We start from the raw sequence: 13,225 nt of genomic DNA, 5'->3' as shown, positions 1-13,225 counted from the left end.
CCATCTCTACTAAAAACACAAAAATTAGTTGGGCGTGGTGGTGGGCACCTGTAATCCCAGCTACTTAGGAGGCTGAGATAGAATTGCTTGAACCTGGGAGGCAGAAGTTGCAGTGAGCTGAGATTGCGCCACTGCACTCCAGCCCAGGCAACAGAGCAAGATTCCATCTCAAAACAACAATAACAACAACAACAACAACAACAACAACAAAAACCTCAATCTTGGGTGAAAGGTAGACCTCAGACGGGAAGAGCAGAAGCAAAGAGAGCAGCTGAGTAGCTGCTTCCCAAGCCCAGGCAGGAGGTGAAGGAAGCGTGGAATCAGTGATGGCAGCTGCGATACTTTGCCCATAGATTAGATGTGGGAGGTAGATAAAGTAAATTAGAATAATCCAGAAGATTCCTGAGTTTTTTCTTCAGGTAACAAAGTGGATGGTGGAGTCATTAACAGCGAGAGGAAGAGTGCAGAAAAACAGATTTGGGGGAGAAATTCAGAGGCTTTTGTAGATATTTGAGTTTGAGATCATTATTAAACATCCACATGAATTGTTGGGTAGATAATGCACACAGGTGGATATGAATACAAACCTGGAACTCAGGGACGAGGTCCGGAGTGGAGATACAATTTGAAAAACGCCAGCTCAAAGAACGCATTTACGGCCATGGTCCTTGGCGAGCTCTTCTCAGAGAGTATGGATGGAGAAGAGAAGTGAGCAGAGAACCAAATTTAGGATGCCCCAAAATTAAGAGGTGAATTTAGGGAGAGGGATTGTAGTCTGCTGAATAATGGCCCCTCCAAGGCGTGTCCACGTCCTCATTCCCAGCACCTGTGAGTCATTCTATTATGTGGGAAAAGGGACCTTGCAGATGAGCTCAGGATGCTGCAATGGGGAGAATTATCCTGGATCACCTGGGTGGGCGCCTGTTTGACAAGGGCCCTTAGAAGAGGAGGCAGAAGAGTTCAAAGCAGGGAAAGAAGATGTAAGATGGAAGCAGAGGCCAAAGAGGAGAGAAGACGCTAGGCTCTTAGCTTTGAAGATAGAGGAAGAGGTCACAAGCCAAGGACTGCAGGTGGCCTCTAGGATCTGGAAAAAGCAAGGAAAGAATTTCTCCCTTATAACCACCAGCAGGAACACAGCCCTGCCACCCCCTTGGTGTTAGCCCAGAAAGATCCTTGTTGAACTTCTAACCTACAAAAGGGTAAAATATCAAATCCACATTGTTTGAAGCCACTAAGTTTGTGGTGATTTTTCACAGCAGAACAGGAAATTAATGCAGGGAGTCACTACGAAAGAAAGAGTGGCCAGGGAACCCGGGGAGAACAGCAGCCATGAGATTGTTTGTGTCCCACAAATCCGTCGGGGAAACTATTTCTAAAAGAAAGGAGCAGAGCTCTGTGCCAGACTTTGCTGAAAGATTCCATTGATGTAGAGAAAGAACTTTGCACAGGATTTGTTAAGGTAGAGGGAACCTTGGTGGAGCAGCTTCATCAAGTATAGGCTCCCAACCTGCGTTGACTGGAGAGGATTAGAGAGAGAGGCATCTCAGCAGAGGTCTCCTGTAAGGAACTTGAGAGGCACGGGAGGTCAAACAAGGGTCCTGGGTTTACTTTAGAGGACTCTGAATGCTGATGGGAAAGTGCAGCAGAAACTGAAGAACAGATCTTCACACAGAGGCAAGGCCAAGGAGTGCTGGGAGGATGGAGTGCAGGGCACACTCCAAGACAATGGCCATGAAAAGAAGCTACAGGAGGAAACGCGGCAGTGGAGGCAGCTCCCACCCTTCATCTCTGAAGTTGTGATGGGCCTTCAGATTTGTCCCAAGCTGAGACAAGGACTGGTCCGTATTCCCGTATCAGCCAGGAACTGAACATGAGCCAACCTCCGGAAGGTGACTGACCCTTGAGTAAGGCAGCTCCCTATGACTGAGGGCAATTCCCAGAGCGAGAGGCAAGCCACCTGCAGCTCCTGTCTGTCACAACTCAACAATGGATGTGTTGGCCCTGAAGAAAGATCTGGGTAGAGCACCACAGTCTCCTCTAAGTCCACCCTCCTTTACATTCACTTGCTGCTTCTAATAAGTGTGCCCCATCAGGAAACAGCTCTGCCAGGATCTTGGTTGGACTGGTTACCTGGGAAATTTACAAGAGAAGATTAGAGGAATAAATTTCAACCACCACTGCTGCAATTGATCTCAAGTATGGAATGTGTGTAGGAAGACATGGGTGAAAAGATGAAGTCGTTACCTGGTTGCCTCTGTCCGCTTAAGGACGTGAGATGGAGGAGAAAGGAAGGGAAGGGAAGGGGTCTAGGAGGTTGGAGGGGATCCAAGAAGTGAAGGTGTCATTTGGCAGAGCAGAAAAGTGTCCCACCATTTATCAGGTAAAAGACCAAGGACAAGTTACTTAACGGCAGAGTTTCCATTTCCTCACCTTCCCACCAGTCCCATTCTTCAATGGTATGTTTCTTGAGTGCAGAATCCGCTTCAAAACTGAAGAATCAATAGTCCAAGGTGAAAGGACACTAAAAGAAATCATGAGTTTACTCTTATATTCCTTAGTAAAAAACTTACAAATTCTCCCAAATGTCATACCTTGTATTTTGAGGAAAACAAATCTTAAAGGCAAAGCCTGTTTCATGAACTTGAACATCAGTAAGCTGGTCCCAAAGAATTAATGAGTACAACAACTTGAGGTTCTCTGGAACAAGTTCAAAATATTAAAACTTAGTGTTCAGTGTAATGGTTATTAAAAGTCAACATGAAGCTTTCTCATCAGCTATATACAACCTGTTATTTCTTAGCCTTTGTGGAATGCAAATCTACATTGCTAACCGTGTGTTTCCAGAGGAAAAGTCTGCTATCATGCCTCCCCATTTAATGAACTATTTTGTAACCATAAAAATGTGATTAGTTTATTTATATTTAATCAAAACACACTACAAAAACTTGATAAACTTACTCCTGAGAGCTTTGCATCATTGATGAAAGATTAGAAAAAGTATTCAGCAACTTAATCTGATTTACCATCATAAATATTCAAATTTTACATATTTATTCCACAAAACAGTTGTTTAAGTGGCTTTAATTTATTTTCAATTTTATTGTCTCGACTGTATAATGCGAATCAATTGTTGAAATTGTTCGGAAACACCATCCAATAAATGTGAAAGTCTCTCTCTCTCTCTGTCTCTCATAAAGTGAACTAAAATGAACACGATGCAGCCTCAGGATCCTATAGCACATCACGCCAATTTCAAAGTGTGTATTTGCATCATACCAGTTAAACCAGTTCCCTGCATGTGCAGCGTGAGTAGATGATAACATTTCACCATTTTCGAAATTTTCTTTGTTTAAAAAATTGCCTCTAGGACTTCTGTTTCCAGTAACATGCAAGGCTGAGTATTTTGATCAAACACTAAAAATTCTGAATTAAAATGTTCTAAAATTCTTAAAAACATTTTTGTTACACAATAAGGAGTTATCAGGTCAAAATCTAAAGGAAAGTTGGTAACGAGAAATAAGAGCAATGAAATAATTTTTGCCTTGAAAGCAAATCTGGTGAACTTTCATTTTCACAGCCTTTATGAAAAAGCCCCGGTCCCATGAAAAAGTGGACAGTCCAATAGGAGAGGCTTCTTCCATAAATCTGGGATCCCAAAATATTATATCCTCATTGTGAGGGTATAGGGGAAGTAAACCCCACACCCACAGACACATAGGGACCACCTTGGTGCTGAGAGACTGGACTGAGAACACGAGAAGGCTTTGAGAATTTACAATGAAAGATGGGCTTTCTACTCAAATCAATGCAAATTTGCATTAACTAAAACAAAACTCATAGCTCGAAGATTTTTGGACTTTCCAGCAAATATTACTACCAATAAAATCAAATTAGCTCTATGAATATCAGACAAAAATAAATTTCAAAGCAAAACATCCATAGGGATAAAGAGAGTCACAGTCACAGCATCATAATAAAAGAAAATTCACTGAGAAACTTTTGTCCTAAGTCTCATTTTTTTGTTTTGTTATATTTTGTTTTTGTTTAGTGAGGCGTCATTGTTACTCTTGCTCATGATCGTTTTTTCTAGAACCTGACATATTCCATAAAGCCTAATATCCAAAAGGCCTAGGATGTTCTAAAATCCAGCTTACAGGAAACAGCCTGAAATTGCATGAAAAAGGTTATTGAGAAGTGATATGGTTTAGCTGTGTCCCCACCCAAATCTTATCTTGAATTGTAGCTGGCATAATCCCCACGTGTCTTAGGAGGAATTTAGTGGGAGGTAACTGAAACGTGGGAGCGGCTCTTTTTCACGCTGTTCTCGTGATAGTGAATACATCTCAAGAGATCTGATGATTGTATGAAGGGGAGTTCCCTGCACACCCCCTCTCTTCCCTGCTACAATGTAAGTAAGACGTGACTTTGCTCCTCATTCACCTTCTGCTATGATGGTGAGGCCTCCCAAGCCATGTGGAACTATGAGTCCATTAAACCTCTTTGCTTTATAAATTACCCAGTCTAGGGTATGTCTTTATTAGCAGCATGAGAATGGACTAATACAAGAAGTGCTCTCAAAGAAACCTTAAGGAAGGAAAGGGGAGTTGGGCAGAGAGAAGACAACTCTCCAGTAAGGTTGTAGTAGAGACCTCAGCCTTCTCCAAGGATCTCTGAAGCTGTGATGGGCCTTCAGATTTGTTCCAAGCTGAGACAAGGACCAGGCCTTCATATTCCTGTGTCAGCCAGTAATTGAACAGGGGCCATCCTCAAGGAGATGCCTTAACCCTGAATGAGTTCCCTACTGCTGAGGGCAATTCCCAGTGAGAGAGGTGAGCCCCCTGCAACTCCTGTCTATCACAGCTGAGCAATGGATGCGTTGGCCCTGAAGAAAGATCTGGGGAAAGAACCACAGATTTGGTGATGAACTTCCCTATAGTTCACCCGCCTTTAAATTCACTTGCTTCTTCTAGGAAGCGTGCTGCATTGGGGAACAGCTCTCCCAGGATTTTGGTTAGACTGGTTACCTGGGAAATTTACAGGGGAATATTAGTAGAATAAATTTCAACCCCCATTGCTGCAGTTGATCTCAAGGCTATAACCAATATTCATCATTCTCCTCCTTCACCCTTGGTTGGAGATTCCCCCCATCCTCAATTTGCACCTCTGCTGGTTTACGTAGCTTGTCTGGTGGGGCAGTTCAGACCATCATCTCTCACGGGTCTGCACCTCTAGTTATCATCCCCTTTGCGAGCTATGACATCTGTACCTGGACACTTGTAGTTAAAACTGAGCCTGGGAGCACCAAGAGACACTCCAGTGCATCCTCCGAGCAACAATCACATTCTTCCCTGGCCCCTGTGCATCTTCAGCCCCACTTCCCCTGGTCAACTGTGCCCACCAGGATGATATCTCCCTTCCTTTATGGCTGATCCTTGTCATGAGAGACTCTAAGTGACCAAGTGACTGGTGTAAATTAAAGTTCATTGGGACTTTTGCTGTGTCCTCCTACAGAGGCATTCTTGCTCTGCAAGCCAGGATTTCTACACCCACAGAACCTCATACGTTAGAGAAAGAAAGCACACATTCCCTAAGTAGGTCACTGGGGGTGATGGTAAGGCGGCTCCTACTACTATTCTTTTCTTTGGTTCCAACCTATTTGGGATACCGCAGCATTGATGTAGTATGTGCACTGTCCTGGAGGACAGTGGCCCATCCTCATAGGGTATCATCTCTAATTTGGGCCCTTAACTATTTATAGAAGGCTCGTCCACCTCTCTGTCAAGCAGGGAGCTTCTGGGTGACGTCATATGTGATGGGGAGAGTGGAACCCATGGTCATGTGCCTACTGCTGAATTTCCATTGTGATAAAACAGGTTTCTTGACCTAAAGCACTGTTAGGTGGAATCCCATGTTGGTGGATGGTGATGCTGGCGTAGGCGCTGGAGGCAGGAAAGGTAAACTTATTGCCAAGACTATCTGATGACCCAAGTCGAGAGGAGTCTGTATCCCCTGCATGGCAGAAAAGGTCCACAGAGCCAACTTACTACCAAAGAGTTGATTAGTCTGTTTAAAAGACTAATGTGGGGACGTGGTGTTTCTAGTCTCTGCTGCTAACAGATTAGACATTCAGCAGCAGCAGCATGTAGACGAGCCACAGAGAGTGGGAGCCTGTGCTGATGGGCTCTTGCACGGCCTCATTTCTGCAACTAGGGCATCCGTTGTTCCTGCACTGGGTGAGGCAATGACAGGCTTACTAATGTCCACCAGCCAAGTCGCCCTGCTGATTTGGTTGTTTCTGCCCCTTCCACAGGAGTGATCTTTGCTGGTGGTCACCATGTGACACCCAGATCTTCACACTCTGCACTCACCCCGATAGATCCATCCACAGGCCCCTTCCCCAGACTTTTCTGTCTCTCGTGTTCCAATCTTTCTCTTTTTCTAACATCCTACGGCCTGTGAGCTTTGTCATAAATGTCACAGGGCACATATGCTTACCTCAGGCCACCTCACTTTCCCTACAACGTGGATGACCAGAGGACCTCCCCAGATAGAAATGCATCAGAAGATTTCCCCTCACTGCTGTCTCCCAAGGCCATCCCTGAGTGGTGTTGCCTGAAATCCATGTTAAATGCACACGCACCAGTGAAACAAGTCATCCTGGCCTGAGAGAAGGCAGTCAGTGTAAGCAGATGGAGAAGAACCAGAACAAGAGTAGGGGATGACCTGAGGGCCAAGCAAACCATTTGTGCAACTTCCTTGTTCTCTCTGACCCTGCTCATGTGCAGTCCTAGATATCCTACTTCCCCTTCTGTTGGGCCCACTCAAGTGTAGAAGCAATTGAGTCTGACAGAAACCAGCCCAGCCATGTGGTTACTCAACCTCCCATGATGACATGCTTCATCTCTATCAAGGCTGAGAAGCACACCAGGAGCCACTTCTCAAATTATGTATTCTCTGGTGCTGATGGCATGGCCTTTCTCCAGAATGCCAGGAGTGCAGTAATTCTCCCAGGGCTTGCCATGAGCTCCACACGATGTCCTTTCCATACCTCTGTGATGCATCATACGTGCACGTAGTGCCGTCAAGTTCTGCCACACCACACCATAAATGCCACAGAGTACCAAACAGTTGTCCAGGCCGTATGGCACAAATGACAAGGTTACTTGCACCATCATCACTTGGACCTACTAAGAATGCTTTCCTTTCTGGGTCCCAATCAAAGATGACAGCCTTCCACATCACCCAGAAAATGGGTTCAAGCTGTGTTTGCAAGGGCCAACTATGCTTCCTCCAAAAGCTAAAGAGGCCCCTCAGCACTGTGCTGCTTCTTTAATGGGAGGAGGTATGAAATGCAATCTCTCTTTACTTTGGAGGGACTCCCCTGTTAAGTCCCTAAAAACTCCACCAATGTGGAAGCCCTCTAAGTCTTCACAGGGCTGACCTCCCAGCCTCGCTGTGCATGTGGCTTACCAAGACCTCCAACCCACTGGCCACTGCTTGCTCATCTGGTCCAATGAGCGTACCACATCGAAGTCGTGGGTAAAAATGGTAGTCTATGGAATGTCCAGACAGGGCAGGTGACTTCAGAATAAAAAACAACAAAAGTTAGCATGCTTAAAAAATAACTGGGTAATTCTAAGCTCCTCAGAGACAACCGAAATTTGCCTCATTTAAAAACTAAAGATGCATTTAAAAATATAAAACCAACAACTACAATACATGATTTAATCTCTACCATTATCAAAATATTATGATTTCATTTATATGAGGAGTCTGTTTTAGAAACAAAAAATAAACCATAAATAAGAACTTTTTTAAGCAACAAAAGTGAGAGAGTTCACGTGGATCTGGAGTAGGACCATAAAAGTATTATTTGTCTGTTCCTGTTCTGGGTTGATGCAAACTGCCTCCGACCCTCCTATGTTCAAGGATGAAAAATAACAGTTCACCAAGTCAATAGCTTCCCTAGAGAAGCCAAAGACTCCGCTTAATCTTCTCTAGCAAAAGTGCCACGCTTGGCACAGCCACTGCAGGTGGAGATATGACTTGACTCACTGTATGGATATGTAGTGTCCCCCATCATGGCCCACCAGGTCTGTGTGCGGGGCAGCCTGGTGAATTAAATGAGGCTATGGCAAGGACCACAGCCCCTGAATCCTTTAAGTCTTTGAGGGTAACACTCATCTCTGACATTCCTGCCATCAACACAAGATGTGGTCGTGTCTGTGGTTTACAATCTCATAGGGGAAGAGGCCTACCTCACTACAACATCTTTTCTTCTAGGCCAAGGAGTCAATGCACAGGTTCTGCCAATGAACCTGCCATTCACTCCTATTATACTAGAGAACCAGGGAAATGAAGAATGTGAGCTAGGCTTGAACCAAGATTCAATTTATTATGTGCCTTCCTGGTCTCCAGTCTAATAGGAGGGTTATGGTAGCATCTTGGGTCTCAAATATCAATGTTAGTTTAATAGTCCTTGAAAAGCTAAGGCATTCCTCTTTCCCCAGTGTGCATTTGCTTGAATAAATGTCCTAGATACCTTTAGGTGAGAACTGGGGGAATTATTGCTGAAAGCACCTGCTGTAATGTGGTACTGTCCTTCCTGGGAGGAGCTCTGCTTCTTCAGTCAACAGATTCTGGGGCTGAGAATTAGCTCCATTCAAGAAACTAGGCAAGAGATCCTGACTATTGTACCTCCTGGTAATCCACACTTGCTTTCTTATAGAAATTAAGCATTGCCCTTGTTGGATGCCCATTTATTTCACTTCTAAAACAATGAGCCTACTGAGAGCTCTCTGCAGGGCAGGAACCCCCTGGGTGCCCCGCTGATCTCGCCTCTCATTGTGATCATGGCCTCTGCCTTGCATCCAATGATGAGCACACCACTTGGCCTTTGTAATCCCAGGATCTCATCATCCCTGTTGCTACCAGGAGCCAGTTCTCTGATTTCATCTGTCATCAGCTCTGGCACGTAGAGCACAGCCATTCCTGAGCTGAGTGGCTTTGGGGCCACTCTCACCAGTGCATTCCTTTGTACATGGGAAGTCCTCCAGACCATCTCAGGAAGATAATCAGTGCCGTGGATACTAGCACATCCACTCCAGCATGCCCACTTCTCTGAGCCATTTGATCCTTCCCTCCACCATCTGCCTGAGTGTGGGTCACTGCTTTCTCTAGGCTTTTAAGCATCATCTGAATTGAGTCTTAGCATTCTCTCCAGGGGTCTTGACCAAGATGTTTAATCCTGTGCCACCTAGAGTGCTCCCTCTCAATAAACTCAACCTTATTTTATTTTATATCTACACTCGGATCCAATCCCATGAATATATTCCCAGGTCCTCTGGGACATACTAGCTTGATCCCACAGCTGCTTCACCGGATATACCCTTTTGGCCAAGCCAGCCCAGCTCATCCCCAGTCGGGCTGTGCTGATATTTGGTTCTTGTTCTTCAGCTGGTTTTGCCAACAGGAAAGACGAGGGTAGATCCTGATGGGTCAAGCAATGTCTTGTTTGATACCTACCTCATTTGAGAACTCTGTATGATCTTCAAAAAAGGAGAGTCCTCCTTTTTTTTATTTTTTTTATTTTTTTACTGAGTCTCGTTCTGTTGCCCAGGCTGGAGTGCAATGGCGCAATCTCAGCTCACTGCAAGCCCCACCTCCCGGGTTCAAGCAGTCTACAATCTTCTACATGACATGAGAAGTAGGCTGTTTCTGCAGGCCCAGGGAACTCAGGGACATGTAAGTGTTCAAGGTTCCCAACTGTCCAGGGCTCCCGCCCTAAGTGTCAGGGTCTCACCTCTTTCCCATTAGAGCCCTGTGCCTGAAGGACTGAGAACTTAACCTACTCAGGGCTCAGACTGGTCCTCCAGCCAACCTGCCTTCCAGCTGCAGATCATCGGGGCTTTCTTAAATGCTGCCAAGGAAGTGTTCTGGTTTCACAGTTTGCCTGAAATCCGTGATGAGTCATCTGTGCTTCTGCCTCTCTCTCTTCAACACTCAGTAGCCTCAGCCACCCAAGCCCACAGGCCTTCTGGTTATCATTTCATCAGCCGGCCACCTGCTTCCTCTCCAATTTTTCATTAGGGTCTGCGACTCACAACCACGTCCAGTGTCAGCTGCCTGAAAGGCTTCCTAGAAACAGAGTCTGAGATGGAAATTGCATGCAGGGCACTGATCAGGGGATGTTCTTGGGAGATTCTCCTGTAAGGAAGTGAGAAAGGTAGGATGCTGCAGAAGCTGAAGCTGGCAGCAATGAGGTTGCACTCGGAACCACCCCCAACCAATCCTAAGTGGAGCTCTCGAGCTGGGACGGCCCATCAGAGTTGTCCCAAGTTGAGGCAAGACGGCCGAGCCTTTGTATTCCTTCCTCAGTCAGTTTCAGAACCTGGGGGACATGACCTGAAATGAGGCCATTCCCTGCAGCAGGAGGGGGCATCCAGTTCACGCTCTGCCATGGCCATCATCAACTGTCACCGCAGCAAGCAGGGAGGCCTGGGCAGAGCACCCCAGTGGTCACTGCAGCCGAAACAGAACTGCTTGTCTTTCTGCTCTCACACCCCTTACCTAGGAAGAGCAGAGAAAGGGTTGCTTGAATGGGAGGAATACAAAGGGAACAAAGAAATCCCAATGAGGAGAACCTCTCAGCGCACCAGCATCAAAGTGTGCTGAGAGGCACCCACTCCCTTCCCTGCACTCCTTAGATCTTGTTCATGGGTTGTTGTTGTTGATGTTGTTGTTGTTTTTAATGTAAGAAACGGAATCTTGCTATGTTGACCAGACTGGTCTCAAATTCCTGGCCTCAAGCGATCCTCCCCCCTCAGCCTCCCAAAGCACTGTGATTACAGGCGTGAGCCACTGCATCCAACCTCATTTATCTTTTTGTACCACATTCTCTGCCCCACCACTCAAAAATATCTCAGGTGCTGTACTAGTGCCTTCCACATCCTGGACCCTCAAGGCATAGCATGGTAGCACCAAAAGGTGTGAAAGTAAGAAACGAAATTATGAAGTGAGTCATTCATACCCATCACGGTTATTTATATGGTAATTTATATGGTCAGGCTTGACCGTCTCTGAGGGCCACTGTCATCACAAAGCAGAACAAGGCCCACCAGGACACCCTGACCTTGTGCAGTGAGCAGGCCCTCAGGCTTAGCACAACAACAACCCCCAAACACTGGCACGTTCCCAGCTGAGCCAACATGCACCAGACCCACCCAAACGTGGCTACATCGGAGCCATCTAGAAACCGATTTGAACACTGCTTCTTGTGGTGAGGGACAGGAAACCAAGAGGACACGGGGGGCCGTGTCGAGGTTAACAGGGAGGACTGCAAGCCCAGATCTCTGGTTTCTGTTCCTCTCCAGCATTCGTCCCCTCCTACTGTTGTTAAAAATCAATTGTAAGATGCAGACAGCCAGTCCAGGCTGTCCAGAGGACAGGGCTGAGCCTCACTCCCCACTCCATCCCCAGGGCTTAGAACAGAGCCTGGCACAGAGGCCATATCACAAGGCAGAAGGAAATCTTTCCTTTCTGCCAACCCTCGATCTTCCCAGAGAGGAGCCCTGTGTCCCCTTGAGGGCAGGATGGGCGGGCGAGGCAGGGACGCAGTAGAGACTAAGGTCGTACACCAGAGAGCTTTCGACAAGCATTTGGAAAGTTGTGTGTCAACCAAGATAGTTATTGCAGATTTATTTGTGTTATTAACAGTAAAAAAAAAAAAAGGAAGGACAACTTACTCTGAGCCCCAGGGTGCCTTGTCATAGGAGGTTCTGGGGGTAGGTACACAGTTACCGTTTGTCCCATGAATAAAAGGGTGGATGGAAATAGGCCAGGAGTTGGGGAACTTCACACAACAAATCCAAACTAATGATGGTGAGCCAAAACACAAAAATAACACAAAAGACCTCAAATTGTTACTGTATTTAGAAATAATACGCAAATTATTGTAAAAAATTATTGTCAGATTGCTACAAGGCAATTTTCGGGTTGCTGTAAAAGGCCTCTGGCCCAGGGGCCCAACAACCTCCTAAAAGAGGATATCAGGAAAAGCAGGTGGCTAAATAGGAGAAAATAAAGGAAAAGGAACTTGTCAGTCAAACTGCATCCTGCCTAGCAGGGACTCCACACACTCAGGGAACCTCAGACCCCAGGACTTCGGACTGAGATGGACTCGGCGTCTCTGGCCAATGAGAACCAAAGTCCTTCACACATCCTATTCTCTGAGACAAGAAAACGTAGGTATGCTTTAGGGGAAAAACAAAAACAGACAAGGGCAGTGGGAGTTTTGATGAGCATAATCTTTACAAATCCTCGCTTTGGAATTCCAGCTTGGCCACCTACTAATGACATCATTTGGGCAAGTTTCTTAACCCCCCAGAACCTCAGTGTCCGTGTCTGTAAAATGACAGTTATAAGAATGCTACCTACTTCATCACAGTGTCGTAAAGACTTACTAAGATAATTCCTATTAAGTGCTGAGCACACTGCCCTCCATGCAGTCTGTTGTTTTTATGAGAGCGTCAATGTCGCCATTCACCTGCTGTGCAGTTTTGAGCAGATGATGAACGTGTGTGTCCTCCAGGGGCTCCTTCTGCGATATCCCCTAGGCAGCCAGACATGACTCAGCAACACAGTGCCAGGGCCAGATCCCTGGCTAGACACCGACGTGTGGGGTCCTCGTCTCTGACCTGCCATTAAGCCACAGTGTGAAGCCTGAGCAAAGCCATTTCTCTAGGGACCTTGGTTTAGTTTGCTGGTAAAATACAAGTTTCACTCTAGGTGTTCTCTCAGCTATCTTCCAGGCTGTTTTGGAGCCAGTGCTTTCATACAAACGCGGGCTCATGCTGGAGCAGGGTTGGCCATGGACGTCCTTAACTCTCCTAAGAGCCACCCAGGGCCTCTCAAGTCACCTCATCAGTTGTCCTCATGGGGAGCCACCCTCTGGGAGTATTTATATCCCTCTGCTTTGATTACAGCTGATTAGTAAATTTACAATGTGTTTGAATTTCACTAGACTTACATTTCACAACAGAGAGCAAGGTTTAGTCAACACTTTCATTTGCTAAGGGCAACCATCCAGGCTTAATAAGGCTTTCCCTAAACAGACACCTTCTTTACAAACCTCTAGGAAGCCAAGTGTTAAACAAAAGTTTAACTTGAGACTTTTCTCTTGATTCCCTATTATGGGCATTTGCAGTTTGCTTTGCAATTCCATTAG

The sequence above is a fragment of the Macaca thibetana genome, chromosome 13 (genome assembly GCF_024542745.1).
Source record: "Macaca thibetana thibetana isolate TM-01 chromosome 13, ASM2454274v1, whole genome shotgun sequence".
Lineage (NCBI taxonomy): Eukaryota > Metazoa > Chordata > Mammalia > Primates > Cercopithecidae > Macaca > Macaca thibetana.
The sequence above is the reverse complement of the archived record's forward strand: the minus strand, read 5'-3'. Positions refer to the sequence as shown.